The sequence below is a fragment of the Vespula pensylvanica genome, chromosome 14 (genome assembly GCF_014466175.1).
Source record: "Vespula pensylvanica isolate Volc-1 chromosome 14, ASM1446617v1, whole genome shotgun sequence".
NCBI classification, from domain to species: Eukaryota; Metazoa; Arthropoda; class Insecta; order Hymenoptera; family Vespidae; genus Vespula; species Vespula pensylvanica.
Window position 1 is genome coordinate 2320727 of NC_057698.1, and position 20000 is coordinate 2340726.

Below are 20000 nucleotides of genomic sequence, written 5' to 3' on the forward strand. Positions count from 1 at the left end.
TCTCTCTCTCTCTCTCTCTCTCTCTCTCTCTCTCTCTCTCTCTCTCTTTCGATACATTGAGAACTTTAAAATACCTACCTACCAACCTACCTTCGCATAATGGTGCAAGATATGGCGGGAAGCTTAGCGTGGCGATGATTTTACGGATGAATCGCCGACACACTCGATTTTATCCCGAAAAAGGGCTTCACCCGAAGGCGATAATTAGCGATCGAGGCCTCCACCGAGTCTGGAGGCATCTCGTTATCCGCGGCAGGGCGCCCGCACCTCCAACAGCATCCTCCTCTTCGACCGGCCACTCTCTCTCTCTCTCTCTCTCTCTCTCTCTCTCTCAATCTCTCTCTCTCTCAATCTATCTCTCTCTCAGTTTCTCCCTTCTTCTCTTCCGTAACGCGCACGGTGTCTACTTTCGCGTCGCGTGTACACGCACGCATTGAAAAAACAGGTGTGCACGTATGCGGCCTCGCGCACACGCGAACGATCGTCTCCGTGAATATAGGGTGTTCATAACTGAAAACTTTCTGTTTATTAATTCGAACGAACTTAAATCGGAATTGTATAAGGTGTATCTTTGCAGCGTAATCATTACCGTTTTTTGTCGTATTTCTCGTTCTTTCATCTACCGTTATTGTATGTAATAATTATCAATGGATGATCGGTCGTATAAAATCATTCTTTATATAGAATTTATCTTCTATCGGAAGAAAATCATGATTGGAGTCGTACGTTTTAAAAGAAAATAAAGAAAAAAAGAGAAAGTACTTTAGAACTCGATGAATATCTTTTTAATTTTAATAGTAATTACAGAGAGGGATATTTAGACGACATATTTTCTGAAATTCTTGGTAGAAAAGGGACACCCTGTATAGATCGCTGGACCATCGTCCTGACTCTAGCGAGACCCGAGGACGAAACGCGTGGACGGTAAAGAGAGAGATAGATAGTGTGAAAGAGAGAGAGGAGAGAGAAAGAGAAAGAAAGAGAGAAAGAAAGAGAGAGAGAGAGAGAGAGAGAGAGAGAGAGAGTAAGAGAAAAGGATAGAGTGAGCGAGAGGGTCGATGTGACGGTAAGCTACGGAGTGGGGAGACGCTACGAGCCGAAGTTGGCCGGTGACTAACGAGTCGAGCCGAACGAGTCGTGCGTTGCCGGCTAGCGCGTCTCCCCACTCTCGAGCAGCAGTGCGTGTTCGTCCGGCGTCGGGGAAGGTTGACTTTTCGTTTACGAATCTCGCACGTGCGTATCTCGTCACGTATTTCTCCGTCGTGTCGTGCGTTATCGTTTTCGAACGAACGAAAGCCGAGAGTATATATACGTGTACTTACGTACTTACGTACGTATATCTATATATTTGTATATATATATATATATACATATTACGAGAATATATTACATATAATATGTATATATCAATTTATATTTTTCTCGTGGGTGCGTGAAGGAAGGAAGGAAGAAGAGTGTCGAGAAATACGCGTGATATCGAAAGGGGGAATAAATAAAGCGGACGGAAGAAGCGCGTGCGCGATTCATCGAGCATCTCTCTCTCCCTGATATTTTATATATCTCTTTTCTCTCTCTCTCTCTCTCTCTCTCTCTCTCTCTCTCTCTCTCTCTCTTTTTCTTTTTTTTTCTATCTATGTATCTCAATACTACGTCGGTGATTCACGTTCCTTACGCGTGCTTTAGCAGGATTTTACGGTGGAACTGATTTAGTGCCGGCCCGCCGTGTGTTCTTGTATACGTGAATATACATACATACATATATATATATATATATATATATATATATAAACATACGCATATATACAAATCTTCGTACCGTCGTGCGTAGAAACGAGAGAAAAAGAGAGGGAGAGAGAAAGTAAAAAGTAAAAAGTAAAAAGTCAAAAAAAAAAAAAGAAAAGAAAAAGGAAGAAAACAAGGGAAAAAAAAAGAAATATAAGAGGGAGAGAATCTGAGACAAGCCACTGTACAACATTACGAAAGCGAAGAAACCAACAACCAGGCTATATCATTGCTACGTTGTGTGGTGTATATATCACGTAGAAAGATATTTCCTCTGTCTCTCTCTCTCTCTCTCTCTCTCTCTCTCTCATTCCTTTCTATCCGTTGTTAGAAGTTAAAATTTATCGATATCTCTGTCGTTCGGAGTTGTGAAGAAACGGACGAATGGATGGGGATGGATGAATGGATGTGATCCGATCGAGATCGAGATCGAGATCGAGATCGAATCGAAACGAATCGTCGACGAAGAAGCGACCAGGAACAATATATACGATGGATTAATTTTCTAATTCTACTTATGAGTTAGAAAAATATCAACGGTGGAATTAGCCAAGGAGAGAGTCTACATATAACAACGTACTACACACGTAGAGATAGACACAGAGCACATACACGAGGCAGTACTACTCCGCGATAAATCAAGGTGAGATCCGGCTTTGTTTTCGAGGAGAGGGTGCACCGATAGCCGGTCTCTCTCCTCTCTCTCTTTCTCTTTCTCTTTCTTTCTCTTACTACCAGTAAACGCGACCGCTTCTCTCTTTCTCTCTCTTTCTCTCTCTTTACTCTCTTCAACGGCGGTTCTCTTTCCAGTCCCTCTCGGCGCGCTGCAAACGAGCATCCACGAGCATGTAGCATATATCTTGTGGCCGGTCTCTATCTCTCTCTCTCTTTCTCTCCTTTACGTCTCTTCCATCTTTCTCTCTTTCTTTCTCCTTCGAAACGTGCATAGGAACGACCAACGAACGAGAAACACATGCATGCACGCGAAGCCAGAGATAGTGAGAGAGAAAGAGAGAAAGAGAGGACCCGACGTGTTCCTTCCTTGCTTCTCTCGGTCCTGCACATTTCGAATGCCAAATGACTCTTCTCTTCTTCTCTTCTTCTCTTCTCTTTTCTCTTCTCTCTTCTCCAGCTTCAACTACTCGGCCGAAACTCTCCGTTTCTCTTACCGCTTTACTCGCGGAATCTGCATAAAGCGGAGTAATCGAGCGAGCTCGTGCCTTTCCGTTCTTTCATTCTTTTATTCTTTTATTCTTTTATTCTTTTATTCTTTCAATCCTTCCTTCCTTCCTTCCTTCCTTCCTTCCTTCCTTCATTTACTATTTCCTTCGTGAAATTCGTTCGTGAAAGGACGTACAAACTCTTTTATTTATATCGACGAAAGAAATACATATACCCTCTGTATCCTCTAGATTTTTGTTGGTACACCAAATTTTTAACATTCGTTTTAAGAAATGTTTTCTAATGCGTAATTTTCTATTCAGATAATCGTCGAATCAAAGGGAATTCTCTCTCCCCCCCCCCCCCTTTTTTTTCTTTTTTTGGACTTAGAACGTAGGAAATGAATTTTTAATCCTCGTTTCGAATATTGATTCGATCTTTTATTAATTTATACGAACGAAGTTGATTATTATTAGAATAGGAAGAAAACGTTCGTTTGATATTGGATATAATATTAACAGGGTCGATGATAATTTAACGATTGCTTCGTTTAGAAATATCAATGATTTTAAAATGATTATAAGAAACGTTTGTTTACGTTTAGAAAGATAAGAATCGCCCGAATGGAAATTTAACGTTCGTTTTTGTAACTCGTAGAAAGAAACGTTTGTTTACGTATATGAAAGGAGATAAGAATCGCTCGAAACAAAGAATTTCACGTTCGTTTTCGATGTCTAGTGATAAAGAAAAAGCGTTTGTTTATGTATATCGTTCGAACGAATAATATAACGTCGTATGATTTTATAATATAACGATTGAAAGAAACGTTCGTTTACGACGCATAAGAGACTCATGCGAATGAAAATATATGACGTCTTCGTTCTTAGAGATCCTTTATTCGATTTAATGAAGGAAAAATAAAAAAAAAAAAAGAGAAAAAAAAAGGATCGATTATGAGAAGAAATGTATTATTTATATAAGATAAGAATCTATTGAGAAAATGACTGGTACATATTACGTCGAGATATTTTATTATACGTTCGATGATACGATACGTCGTTGTTGGTTGCGACCATCTCCGTTAGAAGCTCTCTCCTAACCGGTATGACGATTAACTTGTCATACATCTTTCATCGTTTATACTTAGTCGGTACTGTTCTTTTTTCTTCTTCTCTCTCTCTTTTTATTTTATTTATTTATTTATTTATTTTTTTTTTGTGTAAACGTTTCCCCATTTCCTTCCTTATGAAATTCCATTAAACGTCGTTCGTATCTACCTACTCGATCGTCGTCGATCGTCGTCGATCGGTCGACGTGCCTACCTTACCATAAAACGTAACTAGAATTCGTGCTATTCGCTTGAATCAATATTATAATTAAGAGATATCTCTCCTTCCTCTTCCCTCCTCTCTGCTTGTAAGTACGTACGTAGTTGAATTTCACTTAACGGTACTTTTACAAGGATCGTGAGAATATACAAGATGGATCCCTGTGATTCGTAAAGTGTCACTCGGCGAATTTGAAACGTCATTGGCGTTTAAAAGTTTTAGTAGAAGTCTGTGTCTATGCGAGGCCTCTTAGAAATATGATAAGAATTTATTAAAACTGTTTCTATGCGATACTTTTATTATTTATTTATTTATTTATTTATTTATTTATTTATTTATTTATTTATTCTGTCCCTTTTTTTTAGATCAAGCACAGCAAAATATCTTCGAGAAATTATTCGATATAGCCTAGTATTTATTGCCAAGAAAAATCATTCTTAATTTGTAGAATATGTAGTCGACGAGTAGTTATAAGAGATACGCAATTACGAGTATATTTACACACACGTACGATCTAATGTCTCTCGTCATCGTAACATCGTCGCAATGGAAATTGACGGCTTGTTGAACACATATATATATATACATATATATATACATCATACATAGAGATAGTCAATGCGAATGAACGACTATACGAAAGAGTCTAGTGCGATTCTTTTGTATCGCAAAACTTTAGTGACCAAAATGGCGGACGTGGCAGAGGTAACAGCTCCATATTCCATATCCATATCATCTCCATCTTCAATCCCCCTTCTCCGTTCCACGATCCTTTGAATGAGCCTTGAATCACGTCGAAAGCCGATTTCATGTGTACTCGATTTAACGAGTAACGTGTAAACTCGTTTCCCCATTATTTTCCATCGTTTATTCGCCATCGAACCCCGTTCTACGTTTATTTATTTAGAATTTTCTCCCTTGTTATAACACGAACGAGAACACATCTCTGTCGATTTTTTTTTTTTACACGCGCATATTTTCGTTTCTTCGTCCCAAATATCAATTACGATTATTTCACCTACGTTTTTAATCAAACAATGAAAAATAGTAAATATCGGTATTTCCGTCCCGTTTATAAAGAAAAAAAAGAGAGATATATTGATATATAATATAAGGATATAATCGTATTCTTAAAAAAAAAAAAACAATTATGAAAAAATGTCGCATATAAGAAATAACAATGTAGTAGGTTAAGAGTCGATGACGAAAATGAAATTAAATTTATTAGACCCAAAAAAAAGTAAGTATATATAAATACATACGTAAACTCAGCGTGATTTAATATCAATTACGATTGTTACAATTTCGTTGTTAATTTATCAAAAAAAAAATCATAAAATAGAGAATATCATTTAATCTATATAAAACAAAAAGTATCGTATAAAATATCTTATGAAAAAATTGCGATAAAATAATTTACGTATATTTACTTAAAAAAAAAATGATAAAACCTTTTATATGAAATTAACAAACGAGATTAGTAGAACGATTAAAAAAAATAATCAAATCAATTTTTTTCCTTTTTCTTTTTTTCCTATTACGTGACAGTGTTGTGACATTAAAATTAAAAAAAAAAAATTAGGTTGCGTTATAGTGTTATATATAAGAAATTTTTTAGAACTGACAATTCATGATGGCAGAAGTTCGATTTCACGTTCGCGAGTTCGTGTGCAAAAACAAAGAAGAAGAAGAAGAAGAAAAAAGAAAGGAAAGTCGGGGAAAAAAATAGAAAATTGTACAAAACCGACGGAGCACGGTTTATCCGACGGTCTTTTTACGACTATCGTGCGGCTTCCTTCCGGTGCAACACGGCCGCCATGGTTAAATTTGCACTGCGTACGGGACGCGTTGTTTATGATCGTATATTTCTGCTCACCCATCTTAGCCTCATCGTTCTTTTCTCTTTTTCTCTCTCTTTCTCTCTCTCTCTTTCGATCGTTTTCAGTAGGCATCTCGACACACGTGCGAACGACTTCCATTTTGCTCTTACGATCGTCAATTCGTCGATATCAACGATCATCGTCTTTTGACCTTCGAAAAGTCTACTTTCATTGTTTCTCTAAAAGTATTCGATTTTAAGTAAATTAAAAAAAAAAAAAAGAAAAACATTCTTTTTACTGCGAAACATCGATATTGCATTTAAGTTTATTTTAACTTATTGTTATTATTACTATAGATTTTTTTCTCTATTAACCTTTTTTTTTTAAGTATTAATTACAATCAATTTTAATATTTAGTTAAGTACGTATATAATATGTAATTTCGATAGCTATATAAGTTATAGATGGTAGTATAGAGTCAGTAATTTCATCGTAATAGAGCATTGGCCTAATCTAAATGAATATTCCTTTCTTTTTTTTCTTTTTTTCTTTTTCTTTCTCTTTCTTTTCCTTATAGAGATGTCCATCGAGGTATGAAAAAAATTATAAATTAACATCCTCGTTTAACATCCTTGACGGTTAAGAGGAGATGTATCTAGTTAAGGGAAGGACGAACGATGAAACGTTCAGAACTTATGTATGTAGATAAACGAAGATTTTTCTCGGTTCCGGTTTTATCGTTGATCGCTAATATAAGAAGAGTTAAAAGATCCATGGCGCCGAACGTGTCCCCGGGATATCGTTAAAATCGAAGCGAAGTTGCTTGATCGGTGAACGTTCGATGATGCGTGTCTCGTTCGTTCGTAAAACTCGTGCTTATAGTTACTTGTATTTGTCCTTTTTTCTCTTTCTCTCTTTATATATCTTTCTTTTTCAGCCTCGTTGGTTATATGCTAAGCTTTTACCCCTTTTTGAAAAAGAAAAAAAAAAAATGCAGTTGCTCCCGGCTATAAAAGCGACCAAGTAATTATGCTACGCAAACGCACGTATGTAATGTATATACGTGCATATTTGCAAGGGGAATATTTTGATCGGAAAGAAGTATTTTCGAATTTACGCTGGCGATTGCGAGAGTTTCGATAAAACATTTTCCGTATGTTTTCTTTCATTCTCTCTCTCTCTCTCTTTTTTTTTCTTTTTTCTTTTTTCTTTTTTTTTCCCCTCCGTTTCGTTGCTCTTTTTGTTTCCTTTTTTTTTCTTTTATTTTCTTTTTTCCCCTATTTCCTTTTGTTTTTTATTTTTTTATTTTTTTGCGAAGAGAAAAAAGGATAAAGTAGAGAGAGAAAGAAAGAGAGAGAGAGAGAGTTCACCTGTTACCTCTACCTCCTATTCAATTTGAAACCTACAACAGGAATGATGGACTGTTAACACGCGAGGGAATTTAATGTATGCGCATGTTCCTTTCTCTCTCAAAAGTAACATCGATGATGGGAAATCCTGTACACGATTTAGTTAATTCCTAACTATTGTTGCTATCGTTATTATCGTTGTTATTAAATAATAAAGTAGATATAGAATGTCTCGCGATATATTATATTTAATATATTATACGTAATGCTTTACGATTTGCGAATCATTCCGATTTGATTCGTTTAATAACAAACGAATGAAGATTATATAAAAGAATAGTTCGTAATTAATGAATTGTCGATATTCTTCGGATATAATTATATATCTACCGTTGATTGATTGGATCTAATTTTTTATTGAAAAATGAAAAAGAAAATGAACGATTAGAGTTTCGTAAAACTATGATGAATATTCATAGGTACGTTATTTATATATAACTTGTTTATCGTTTGTTCAAACTAAACGGTGCTTTATTATTATTAAGTAAAGGATTTTTTACACAAATTTTTTATATTTTCTTTTCTTTTCTTTCTTTTTTATTTAATCGATATGAAATCGATAACTGCCGAATCATGATGGATATTGGTTTTAGATGTAATCGATTACAATTTTTTCTTTCTCTTCTGTTTTTTTTTTTGTCTTCTTTTTTGTCTTTTGAAAAGTTAAATTAATAGCAATTAAACTCGATCGCGGCAACGTCAAAAGAGGGAATCGACCGAATCGTTTTTACTCGTTTTGCTAGAAACCTCTCTCTCTTCTCTTTCTCTCTTTCTCTCGGTGTCGAAGGCTTTATCTTATCGCTTTCTAACGAGCAAACGGGCACGTCGAACCGAGCCACGACGACGACATATTTTCCTGCGTGAGAAATCACTAACACTCGTGTGTACGCCCCAACGATCGTAATACTATCGATATATATATATATATAGACTTACGTGCGTATGTACATATGTATGCAGTTTTCTTTGATACTAATTTAATTCCAAAAGCGAGAAACGTGCTACGACAATTTTGTCGTTTTTTTTTTGTTCTTCGTTTTTTTATCACCTATTAGCACTGTCAAGGATTACGTGAAATTTTCTTTGATCTTAAAAAGCGAAAGAATCGACTTTCAAATCGATCTCGATCGAATGCCATTGCAAGCGGTACGGCTCTCGATCGTCGAAGTTATTTTTCCTCTTTTCTTTTTTTTTTCTATCTTTGTATATGCGTTAGTGTGTATTTAAACGTTAGTGCGTTATCGTTTAAGTACATGTACTAATTGGTAAGAAATATTTTTCTACTTATTTCTAATTATATCGGATGAAATAACGAACTTGTTTTTCTCGATAAGTATATGCGAAGTTAATCAATATCTTTTTTCTTATACATATATTTATTTATATATACATTGATATATTATTATTATTATTATTATTGTTATATTACGTTTTATTTTTAAATTTAAAACAATCTTATATCGTTGACTTCAAACCAATATAAAACATAGGATTTAAACGATGACATTCATCGAAATTAAACTAAACGAGTTAGGTAGTTAAAGTAGAAAGATAATTAGTCATGTTGTTACCATTGGTCCAAAGAGAAACGACGATGGTTCTCGTGCCAAGTCAATAAAAAGCTCAAAACCTTTCGCCATTTCTCTTTCTCTCTCTCTCTCTTTCTCTTTCTCTGTTAGTTCTCAGTGATATATCGTCTTCCAGGTGGGAGATGTCTGCCTTTCGTTTTATTTCTTTTCTTCCTATTGGATATTCCTTGGTTGTAAGAAGATTCTCCAGCCTTTTTTCTCTCTCTCTCTCTCTCTCTTTCTCTTTCTCTCTCATTCTGAATCCTTTTACAAGTTGCTCGCGGAAAACTATACGTTTCAACGAGACTCACTCTGCCAATAATATCAACGTTAAGAAGAAGGAGAAGGAGAAGAAGAAGCTCGTTTACCTTCTTCTTTTTCTTCTTCTTCTTCTTCTTCTTCTTCATCATTTTCTTCATTTTCTTTCTCGTCTCCTCGTTTCGAGAGTCGTTCGAACAGCGAATTATCTCGATGGCGATGAGATAGTCGAAGGGAGCTGATCGTCAAGAGATTATCGCTACGATCGAAGATGTGTGCGAGTGAAAAAGAGAGAAAGAGGGAGAGAGAGAGAGAAAGAGAGATGATACGATCGTGATTCGGTCTCTTCTTTGCGGATTTAATGAACGACCAGTGCAGCAGAAGAGGAGTTTCTATCTGCCTTATCCTACCACTGGTTGATCTCTCGAGAACGAGATCGGTCGTTAACTCTCGACGCGAGGATGTTCGCGAATTAACGCCGTTTTAAACGACGCCATTCGCGTCATTTCAATTCTTTCTTTCTTTCTTTCTTTCTTTCTTTCTTTCTTTCTCTCTCTCTCTCTTTTTTTCTTCTATTTTTTCTATTTCTTTTCTTTCCTCTTACGCTCGCTCGGTGGTTGGTCTCTGTCGTTTTGAATTGGAAGAATTTAGAAAAAGGGGATTTAGAAAAAAAAAAAAGAAAAGACGGGAAAAAATGAAAAAAAAGAAGTCGGAAAGCGAGAGGAAACGGAAGAAGTTTTAATAAAAATGATATTCGTGTGCTCGTTAAGTCTACTTTTGTCTATCGGTTTTTTAATTACGAGTACGCTCCACAGAGGATTCTCAATGTTAATAACCTCTAGACTTTTAACACTGCAAAATCTGCGTCAAGGGTCTTCCACTTTGGATCTTGAATATTTTCTACTTGCAAATTGTTTGAGAACGATTATAATTAATTAGAATTGATAATTGTAGTTTTAAGAAAGATAAAAAAAATCTTCGCTGGAAATTTGACGAATTTAAAAAAAGAAAAAAGAAAGAGAAAAAGAATTGAGAAGTATTGTAAATTCTGAGATTTATGAAGTGCGAACTATTGTTAGGTCCATGGTAATAAATACGTGGATATTTTTTGAAAATTAATAAGCTGGATTTAAACGTCGTGAAGGAAATTAATATGTTTGTTTATGCGTTACGTTGTGGACTGACATCGATCTTCCATTTTATTCTTTTTTTTTTTTCTTTCCTTTTTACTTTATTTTCTTTTTCTTTTTCTTTTTGTTTGTACATCTTAGTGATTTATAAACACCGAACGATATTTTTTTCTCTCCGTGTCTTCCTATCCAACTTAGATTTCAACGAGCAATGGATTTACACGAGGAAGTTCGTTCGTATACTGTAAACGAGTTTCTTGAAAGTGCATTGCCTTTTCTGGTCCACCCTCGACTCTCTCGATCGTTTGAAAAACTTGTGAAAGACGTAGGCGAACACTCTGAGTTACCATGAAAAGAGACCTTAATGAAAGAAAGGAAATGTTTAGGAATAAAAAAGAAGGAAGAAGAAAAGAAAGAAAGAGAAAGAGAGAGAGAGAGAGAGAGATTTAAATCAGCAATACCTAAACGTGCCTTCAGAGTATTTGACAATAGTCACGGTTCAACGCGTTGTCCTTTTACAACCGGTTAAAAAAGAAAGAAGAATAGAAAATAAAAAAGAATATACACATATATACACAAAGGAAGACTGATATCCTCGGACTTTTATTCATTAGAATTTTCGATATTTCTTTTCTTTTTTCTTTTCATTCTATTTATTTATTTATTTATTTATTTATTTATTTTGTTTTTTCCTTCTTTTTTTCGTCTCACCAAACCAACAGGTATTGTAACTTAAATCGAATCGATTCATCAATGGAATGAATTTCCTGAATTCCTTATCCAAGTTTTGCGAGATTATCGTTGAATATAACTCGAGAATTTTTAAATGTCAAGCACGTGTATCGATTGTACATACCTGTACACATACTTGTGTATGTATATATATATATCCGTATATATGGCGGATGTATATATACATACGTTAGACTATATTCATCGTAAAACACTAACACAAACACGGCCGTTTAATCGACCGCAATAGATATCGCTTAGTACGTTAGTAAATCCTGCTACTGATTAAAATTTAATCTCTTCGATAAATCTTATTGTATAGTTAATATCTAACAAAATAGAAAGTGCGAGAGAGACGTATAGAGAAAAACAGAGAGGGATAGAGAGATAGAGAGAATACCGTGTCTACATTGTCTTAACTCATATTATTTTCTCTTGTAAAACGAAAAGAGAGAAAGAGAGAGACAACGATAAATTTCGCTTACCTTAGATCGTACATATATGTACATATAGATATACATATGTGTACTTGTATACATGTATCCTTATTTACGAAGTACTATACTATGTAGAAACATAGACTTATAATAATAATCGGTTCACGATGTGTATACTGAAAGTGCTTCGTTTATCGTGATAACGTCGATTTCACTGCGTTTAATTAAGGGATAACTCTACGATAAACGCTTCTCGATTATCGATACTTTCCTTCGATTCTCTCGAATATCCTCCAAGTATTTTAAAAGAAGGATCATTTAATCGTACGATGTAGTTACCTATCCGGGAAGAAGCGAACGTTAAAAGCCGAGATAATTCGTGGTTACTCGTAAACGGTTAATGCGATCGTTTTTACGCATTTTCTCTCTTTTTTATTTTTTATTTTTTTTTATTTTTATTTCTTTTCTTCAACTTTCTTTTTTTTTCTTCTTCTTCTTCTTATTTCTATTTTATTTTATATATTTTTTATAAGGTACAGGTAAAAAGGTGCGAAAAGATACGGATCGAGTACAATACACAACACCTGCATAGGAAACGCGCGCACACATTCTTCGAATTCAAGTATGCTCTCTCGAGATATCATATCCTCTCGATCTCTTGACTCGAATCGATATCATCATTATCGATCTTCAAAAGATAATTCTGAAGTATCGACGTATGCGAAAGAGTCACTCTCTCCATCGATTTTCTTGATAAGCTTAATTAATCCTTTTTTTTTTCTTTTTTTTTCTTTCTTTTTTATTATTATTATTACTTATCATTTTAATTAATTTATCTAATATTTTAACATTTTAACAAAAAGACTAAAAGTTTAATAGATTATAAATAATGCGATACAAAAGTATCGTTAGAATAAACCCCATGGTATTTATCTCTTCAATGAAACTGATCCATCATCCGTCAACGAGGAGGATCATATATATATAAAAAAAAAAAAAAACAAAGTGGGAGGGAGAAACAGAGTGAGAGAGAAAGATAGTAGATGAAATAAAAGGAAGTTCTTTCGCCTACGCGTACATATCTACCCTCTCTCTCCCTCTCTCTCTCTCTCTCGTTCTCTCTTTCTCTCTTTCTCTCTCTCCTCTGCCTATCTTTTTGCTATAGCTTGCGCCTACTCATTGCTTTCTTCCTCTTCTCCTCATCCTCCACCACCTCCACCACCACCACCACCATCATCATCACCACCACCACCACCACCACCACCACCACCACCACCACCACCATTACCCCCACTCCTACCATCACCACCTTCTCATCTCTCATTCATATAGCTCGTGTTACGATACTTATTTATTGCGTTAATTACAACAAGCCGGCTCGTCCTCGTTAGAACGTGTGCTTGGTATCCACCCCATGGTATATACATAGTAAATAGTAAGTACACATGTCGGTGAATACGTCGTAAAAGTGAGCGAGAGAGAAAAATAGAGATAGATGAAACGCATTCGCGTGCGCGTGTATATGTGTGCGGGCGTGTGTGTGTATTGGTTTGTGTCGCGAACGTAGATGAAGATTATAAGAGGAAAAGAGAGAAGTGATATATAACGAAAAGGGTATATAGAAAAAAAAAGAGGGTTTGAGAAGCCTGTATGCACGACCTTGCTGCATCTCGCACCTTCCACTATATATGTATATACGTATGTACCTACGTATGCATGTATATATATATATATATATAAATATACTTGTGTATATCTATGAACCGAGGAAAAGAAAGAGAAGAAAGAAGAAAGAGAGAAAGAGAGAAAGAAAGAAAAGGTGCATTGTGGTTAAATGAATTATTTTTTAACGAGCCAGCATTATACCAACCTGAAACAATATTCCTCCTCGTTGTAACGTGGAAAAACTTGGTGAACGTCTCTCGTTCACCATGGGACTTTTCCCTCCCCTTTCTTTTTCTCTCTTCTCTCTTTTACATTTCTCACTCTTTCTTCCTCACTCTTTCTCACTCACTCACAAGCTCGCGTTCCGTCATCGTCGTCATCGTCGTCGTCGTCTCTTCTCTTTTCTTCTTTTCTTTTCTCTTCTCTTCTCTTCTCTTCTCGTAAAGCGCTTTTCATATCGCGTCAGTAGAGTTTTCTTTCTCTTTCTCTCTTCTTCTCTTTACCTACTCTTCGAAGGCTGTTGCAGTAGCAACAGCAGTCGTTGCTACTGCCTGGTGGTAGGTAGGTAGGCCGGTAAACAGAGAAGCGAGAAGAAGCGAACATGACACTGTTCCTTTGTCTTTGACTCTCTCTGTCGGGCAGGTGAAACCCGTTAACGTCTACTACGCGAACTTGTTGGGAGGACTTCGAGGAGAGTAGCGAGTAGTGAAGTTTTACTCTCTCTCCTCTCTCTCTCTCTCTCTCTCCCTTTCTCTCCCTTTCTCTGTGTATGGATGTATGTGTCTTTACTGTGCATCTACTGTATATATATGTAACTCGTGTTTGTACATGCGGAAATGTATGACTGTCTCTCTTTCTCTCTTTCTCTTTTCTGTGTGTGTGACTCTGTGTGTATGTGTGTGTATTCGTGCGAGTACGCGCGCTAGCCCGCAAGCGATGTAACGTGTATCGCACAATGGACGACGGGGTGTCTACAGAAAATGCGAAGGATTAACCTTCGACGATGAAAACCGTCTCGACGTTTCTTCTTTCACACCCTCTTTTTCTTTCTTCTTCTCTCTTTTTGTTGTTGTTTTTATTTTTATTCGTTTTAATTTCTTTTTTCTCTTTTTTTTTTGAGATCAATTTTTTCCTTTCTTTCTTCTTTTTTCCTTCTCTTTTTTTTTCTTTTTCTCCATTTCCGTTCTTCTCGTTTTTGTTTTTTTATCTTCCGGTTATTTTTTTTTTTTTATTTTTTTTTTGCTTCTTTTCGAGAAATAGAATCTGAAAATTTGTTGTCCTCTTTTTCCCCTTTCTTTCTTTCTTTCTTTCTCTCTCTCTCTCTCTCTCTCTCACACACACACGCCCCTTCTTTCTTTTCGTTCTTTTTTGATTTTCCTTTTTCCAGAAAATAATTTCGAAACGGTGCCGTATCTCGATTTAGCAGTGCAATTAAGATTTTTTTTGCGGGCAACATTTTTGAAACGTCGAGACGATCTATTTGCCACGTTCCATTTTCCACCATCCTATATAAAGAAACTTCGTTACGATTAACGCTTAGTAAGTCGAAATATTTGAACTTATTTAGGAAAAGTTGCTTCAACAAAGATGCCAAAGTTAGAATCAGAATCCTTTCGGAGTTAGCTGCTGTTCGCATGTACACACACACACACACACATTCTTTCTCTCTCTATTTATCTCTCTTTATCTATCTATCTATTTATCTGTGCGTACACAAGTATCGAACATAGATTAATTCCAAGGCAAAATGTGTATGTACTTACATATATACTTACGTGCCTGCATGATGTCGGAATTGCGTTCAAGGTTTTTCACGGTACGCGAACGTCGCGTTCCTTTATGTATGAAATATTATTACTAATACAATGAAAGCAACTCCTACGCACGCGTTTTCTGCGTTCCATGTAATAGTCAATGAGGCCCACTTTTCATCTCTTCAATTACGCAATTTCGCATAATTCGTACGATTTGTAAAGCTCGACGAAAGTAATGAGAGAGAAAGAGAAACGCACATACAGAGACAGAGAGAGAGAAAGAGAGAGAGAGAGAGAGAAAGAGAGAGAGAGAGAGAGAGAGAGAGAGAGAGAGAGAGACTGTTAGCGGATTCGTGAAATCGTCCTTGGAATATTTGCATAAAGCGTCGTGAACGTCGAGAGAAAAAGGCCGTCAGAAACCTTCTCTCACACCTTCCTTCCTGAACCCTTTTCTCTATTCTTAATGATAATCTGTAATATCAATGACCTTACATTTTTTATTCGTCGTCGTCGTCGTCGTTGTCGTCTTCTCTCTCTTTCTCTCTGTTTTATTATTTTTTCTGCTGTTTTTTTCTTCTCTTTCCTTCATTTAGTTCTTCGTTAAGTAAATTTCGAAAAAATAATAAAATCTTCGTTAAGTAAAAACGAATGACTTCGGTCGTTCAAAAATTTGCATAATTCAGACACACACACACACACATATATATATATATTAAACATAAATACTATAGAAATTAACTCGATCGATTGCTTTCGAAAAAGAATTTGATCGATTAATCACGATCACGTATATCTCGATTTAATTTATCATTTTTTTTCTTTAATATATTATTCAAGTAATCTATTTTATCAATCTCTCTTTTTATCATCTTTCTCTTTTTAACTTTAATTTCACGTCGTTTTAATCGGTTTGATCCTCGCGAAAATCTCTTAGTCCTTTGTAGAGAACATAACGATGAATAATTCTCTAGCAAAATCATTGTAACTTTTCAAATGGTAAAATGTGTTTGAGCAATGAGGAATGGGGGTAATGGGGGGAAGAGAGGGTTGATAGGGAAAGGGGTGGAAGGACAAAGCAAGCAAATCCCTTGGAGTCCTTTAGAGCAAATCGAATCATCCGCGAAAGTCATAAACTCTCATCAGCAAGTTTCTCGATGTTGAAGAAGCAGGTAACGCGAATTTCTCTTCTCTCTCTCTCCCCCTCTCTCTCCCTCTCTTTCTCTTTTGGTTAGGTCCTCTCATTCTCAAAGTTTGGTCCATTGGGAAGTTAACGTTGTTGGTTTCGGGTCGATAGCCATATCGGCAACCAGTCGACGAGATACACACACACACACACACAGAGATTCCTCTTCAGCAATAAGATAAAAGTTACTAAATCAGTTCAGTAATAATAATTGAAAAAATTTTCATCTCATTGATTTGCATATATAGTTATTACTCTGTGCATTCACGCGTGTATTTGTATTCGTTTCTCTATGTATTTTTTTTATTTTTATTTTATTTTTTTTTATAAGAAATAAATAGGTATATTGAAACATTGAATTTCTATGATAGAACCATTAATTAATTACTACGATCAAACTTATTAACATTCATTTTGTTAATATGATTAATACATAAATTACTCGCGATACATTATCATTACCTCTTAAATTACAAATACCTTAGAACAGTGATTCTCAATCTTAAGATAACTATCGTGACGTTTTACGTAGTAAGAGAACAGAAATTGATATTACGCAGAATACGATCATTTTTTCCCCTCTAATATTAGGATATTACAATTTAGAGAAAAATTGATTGATACAAAATTACAAATAGAAAAGACGAAAAAGAGTAACGTAAAGAAACATAAAGAAAAATCGAACATTCTGTTCCGTTCCTTCAGAAATTTAAATCCGTATTGTGAGTTCGATTTAAAAGATACTTTTCTTTTTTAAATTCTCTGCTCACATCAGTAAGATCGGATGTATAAAGTAATAAACGGTGTCAAGCTTCATTTAACGGTCGTTACTTTCGGAGAAAATTCTCGTGTTTCGCGTTTAAAAAAGAAAGAAGAAGAAAGAAGAAGAAAGAAAGAAAGAAAGAAGGAAGGAAAAAAGTCAACGAAAAGGCGGGCGCGCAAAGAAGTAGTAATTGGAAAATTTAACTGTTAAAAGAAGATACCGACAAAGATGCCGAAGAAGTAGACGGCAACTGAGTAAGTCGAGCGTGTACGTATGTACGCCGACACGCGCCTGCTACTTACTAGCCGCCGCTTCTTTGCCGATCATGTTCCTGGCACAAAGTCCTCGTCGAGTACGATTCCTGGAAGGGTATTTCGTTTCACCTTTGATTCGCCGCGGGAGAATCGTCTTCAATCAAGATCGAGTCGCTTACTTTCTTTCTCTTTCTCTTTTTCTTTCTCTTTTTCTTTTTCTCCTTCTGTTTTTTATTATATTTTTTTTTTCTTTTGTTTTCAACGTAAAATTTATGTTTAATATCAACATGTGATATGTACGGGTATGTGTGTGTCGATAGATCGATTCTATGGATTGAACAAACTGATTTTGGCTTCGGTCTTTTAATAATAAAAAAAATGAGAGAGGGGATAGTGTTCTTTTTTTTTTTTGGTTTGTTTAGTTCGGTGAAAAGTTGGTCGCAGGTTCTCTTCAGACAGGTCTTATTATGAGAAGGAAAGGAAATAAAGAAGAGAATGGAATTGTTGTATGAAATTCTCGATGAAGAGCGATCCATTTTTAAAATCATTTTTTTTTTTTTTTTAAATGACCCAGGAACTTTTGGCCGATTTTGTGTATATCGAAAAGTGATGTTTAAAGAGACGAATTACCGTCGAGAGAGATTTCCACTTTTGTCATTATCACTTTTAAACGCGTGTGCATATGTATGTATGTATGTATGTATGTGTGTGTGTGTGTGCGTGTACAATATATATGTTTAAAATAGGAATTTCATTATTTTCCAACAACGATGAGAAATTTAATGCCGCTCGACTAATTTCCATAAAATTTAATAATCTCCGTTGTAAAAAATATATATATATATATGTACATACATATATTATAATATGCAGATATTAACAAGTTTCAAAATGCTTGAAAGTTTCAAACGAGTTTCACTTTATTATCTCGACAATTATTAGCAATAACAATAACAACAGTAATAATGATATATAATATATAATAATCTTTCTGCATTAATCGATTTTTCTCTATACTAATGAAACTATAACGAAGTATTAAGTTTTTTAATATAATTTCCAAGTTTCTAATAGTCGAGGAATAATCTAGTTTTTTTTTTTTTTTTTTGATAGGAGAAAAAACAATTGGTCTAGGGTCGTCGAATAAAATAGAAAAAATAATAGACGAAACAAAACGAAAATTACGATAAAAAAAATTACGATAAAAAATTAAGATAAAAAACAAGACAAAAATTAAGACAAAAATGTAAAAAAAAAAAAAAAAAAAAATAAAAAAGGAAAAAAGAAAAGAAAAGAAAAGAAAAAGAAAACACCTAGATAGGGTGTCGGCGGATAAAGAAAAAAAATTTGCTGCGAAAACTCGTGAAAGGAAGTACGGTTATAAGTCGGTGAAACTAAAAGTTCGTGCCCAGGAGGAAAAGAAGCAACCGGCCGACGTTATTTACCGTGTAATTGAAAGTGCGCACACTTCTCTCTCTCCCTCTATCTATCTCTTTCGTTTTCTTAGTCTGGACCATGAGATGCTGCAGTGGAAGAGAGAAGGGTCACACTACGAAGAAATAAGATCGGCGTAACCGAGTCTTAATTAAACTTTTCCTCGTGTTCCAAATCGTAAGAGTAGAAAAGTACGAAGAAAAAGAAAGAGAAAGAAAGAAAGAAAGAACAGTTAGAGATGACCTCGCGTTTATTCTTACCCTTTCATCATTTTCCTTCTTTCTGTCTCTCTGTCTCTTTTTCTTTTGGTCTCTGCAATCTCAGAAAGAAAAAAAAAAAAGCTTTGTTCGTCTTCAATTAATCCTTATCTCGTAAAGCAAAGAAAACTTTCAGTGATAATAGAAACGTTTAAAATTTCTCTATGAAATAAATTATCCTCTTCTTTTTTCATCACATATATATATACACACAGCGTATGTGTGTGTGTGTGTGTGTGTATTTACAGGATAGGTTCAGATATTTAACACGCGTAGTTTTCAAAGAAATTGCATGATGATTTCGAAGGGCACGTCAGATTTTTTGTTTTATTAAAATAAAAAAGAAGAAGAAAGAAAGAAAGAAAGAAAGAAAAAAGAAACGAGTATTTCCTTAAAGAAACAACAAAATAATGACGTACTTGCGTGACTCGTTGGACGAGCTTCTTTTTTCTTTTTCTTATTTAAAAAAAAAAAAAAAAAAAAAAAAAAAAAAAAAAAAAAAAAATCGATCGACGTAAGTAAGAAAGTAAGTATGTACATATGCAGGTATTTACTATACTAAAAGAGCTTTAGAGCAGTGTGTACATCTTTTCTACTAGATGAGATTGTGTGTCGAGCTATTGACTTGCACGATCACGTCTTCAACCAGCTTGTATTCTTGTCATATCTCGGTCAGGGTATTCCGCGTGTAGTAAGTACTTACTCTGTAATTTTCTTTGAGACGCGTCAAGTAAGGAAGCTTGCTCGTTTTTTTTCCCTCTTTCTTTATTTCTTTATTTCTTTTCTTTCTTATTTTTCTTGTTCTTTCTTTTTTCGTTCCTTCCTGTAAAAATCCTTGTCCCTTTCATCGTATTTTTCGTTTCCAACATTTTCCTTTTTAATAACAATATCTTTTTTTTTTTTTTATTATACATATACGGACAAAATTATTTAAAATTCAAAATTATTTACTTGCAAGTTATTTATTAGGAATGACTTGAAATTATTTAATCACGCCCATAAGTTACAGTAAAGATTATCAATCTTATAGATCTTCTTTTATTTTATTTTTATTATTATTATTTT

General features: G+C 34.9%; 1 protein-coding gene across 8 annotated transcripts in view; it reads left to right on the forward strand.

Moving 5' to 3' along the window:
• LOC122634239 (frizzled-2-like) overlaps positions 1–20000 on the forward strand; it is a 132056-nt gene that overhangs the window by 90746 nt on the left and 21310 nt on the right. Inside the window, exon 1 of one of the 8 annotated variants that reach the window (XM_043822978.1) lies at positions 1068–1330. The exons of 6 other annotated variants lie outside the window; for them this stretch is intronic. The gene's annotated coding sequence lies outside the window, so the exon portion shown is untranslated. Of the gene's footprint in view, positions 1–1067; positions 1331–1888; positions 2426–20000 lie in introns of those variants that run through there. One more of the 8 variants, XM_043822977.1, reaches the window with a different exon arrangement.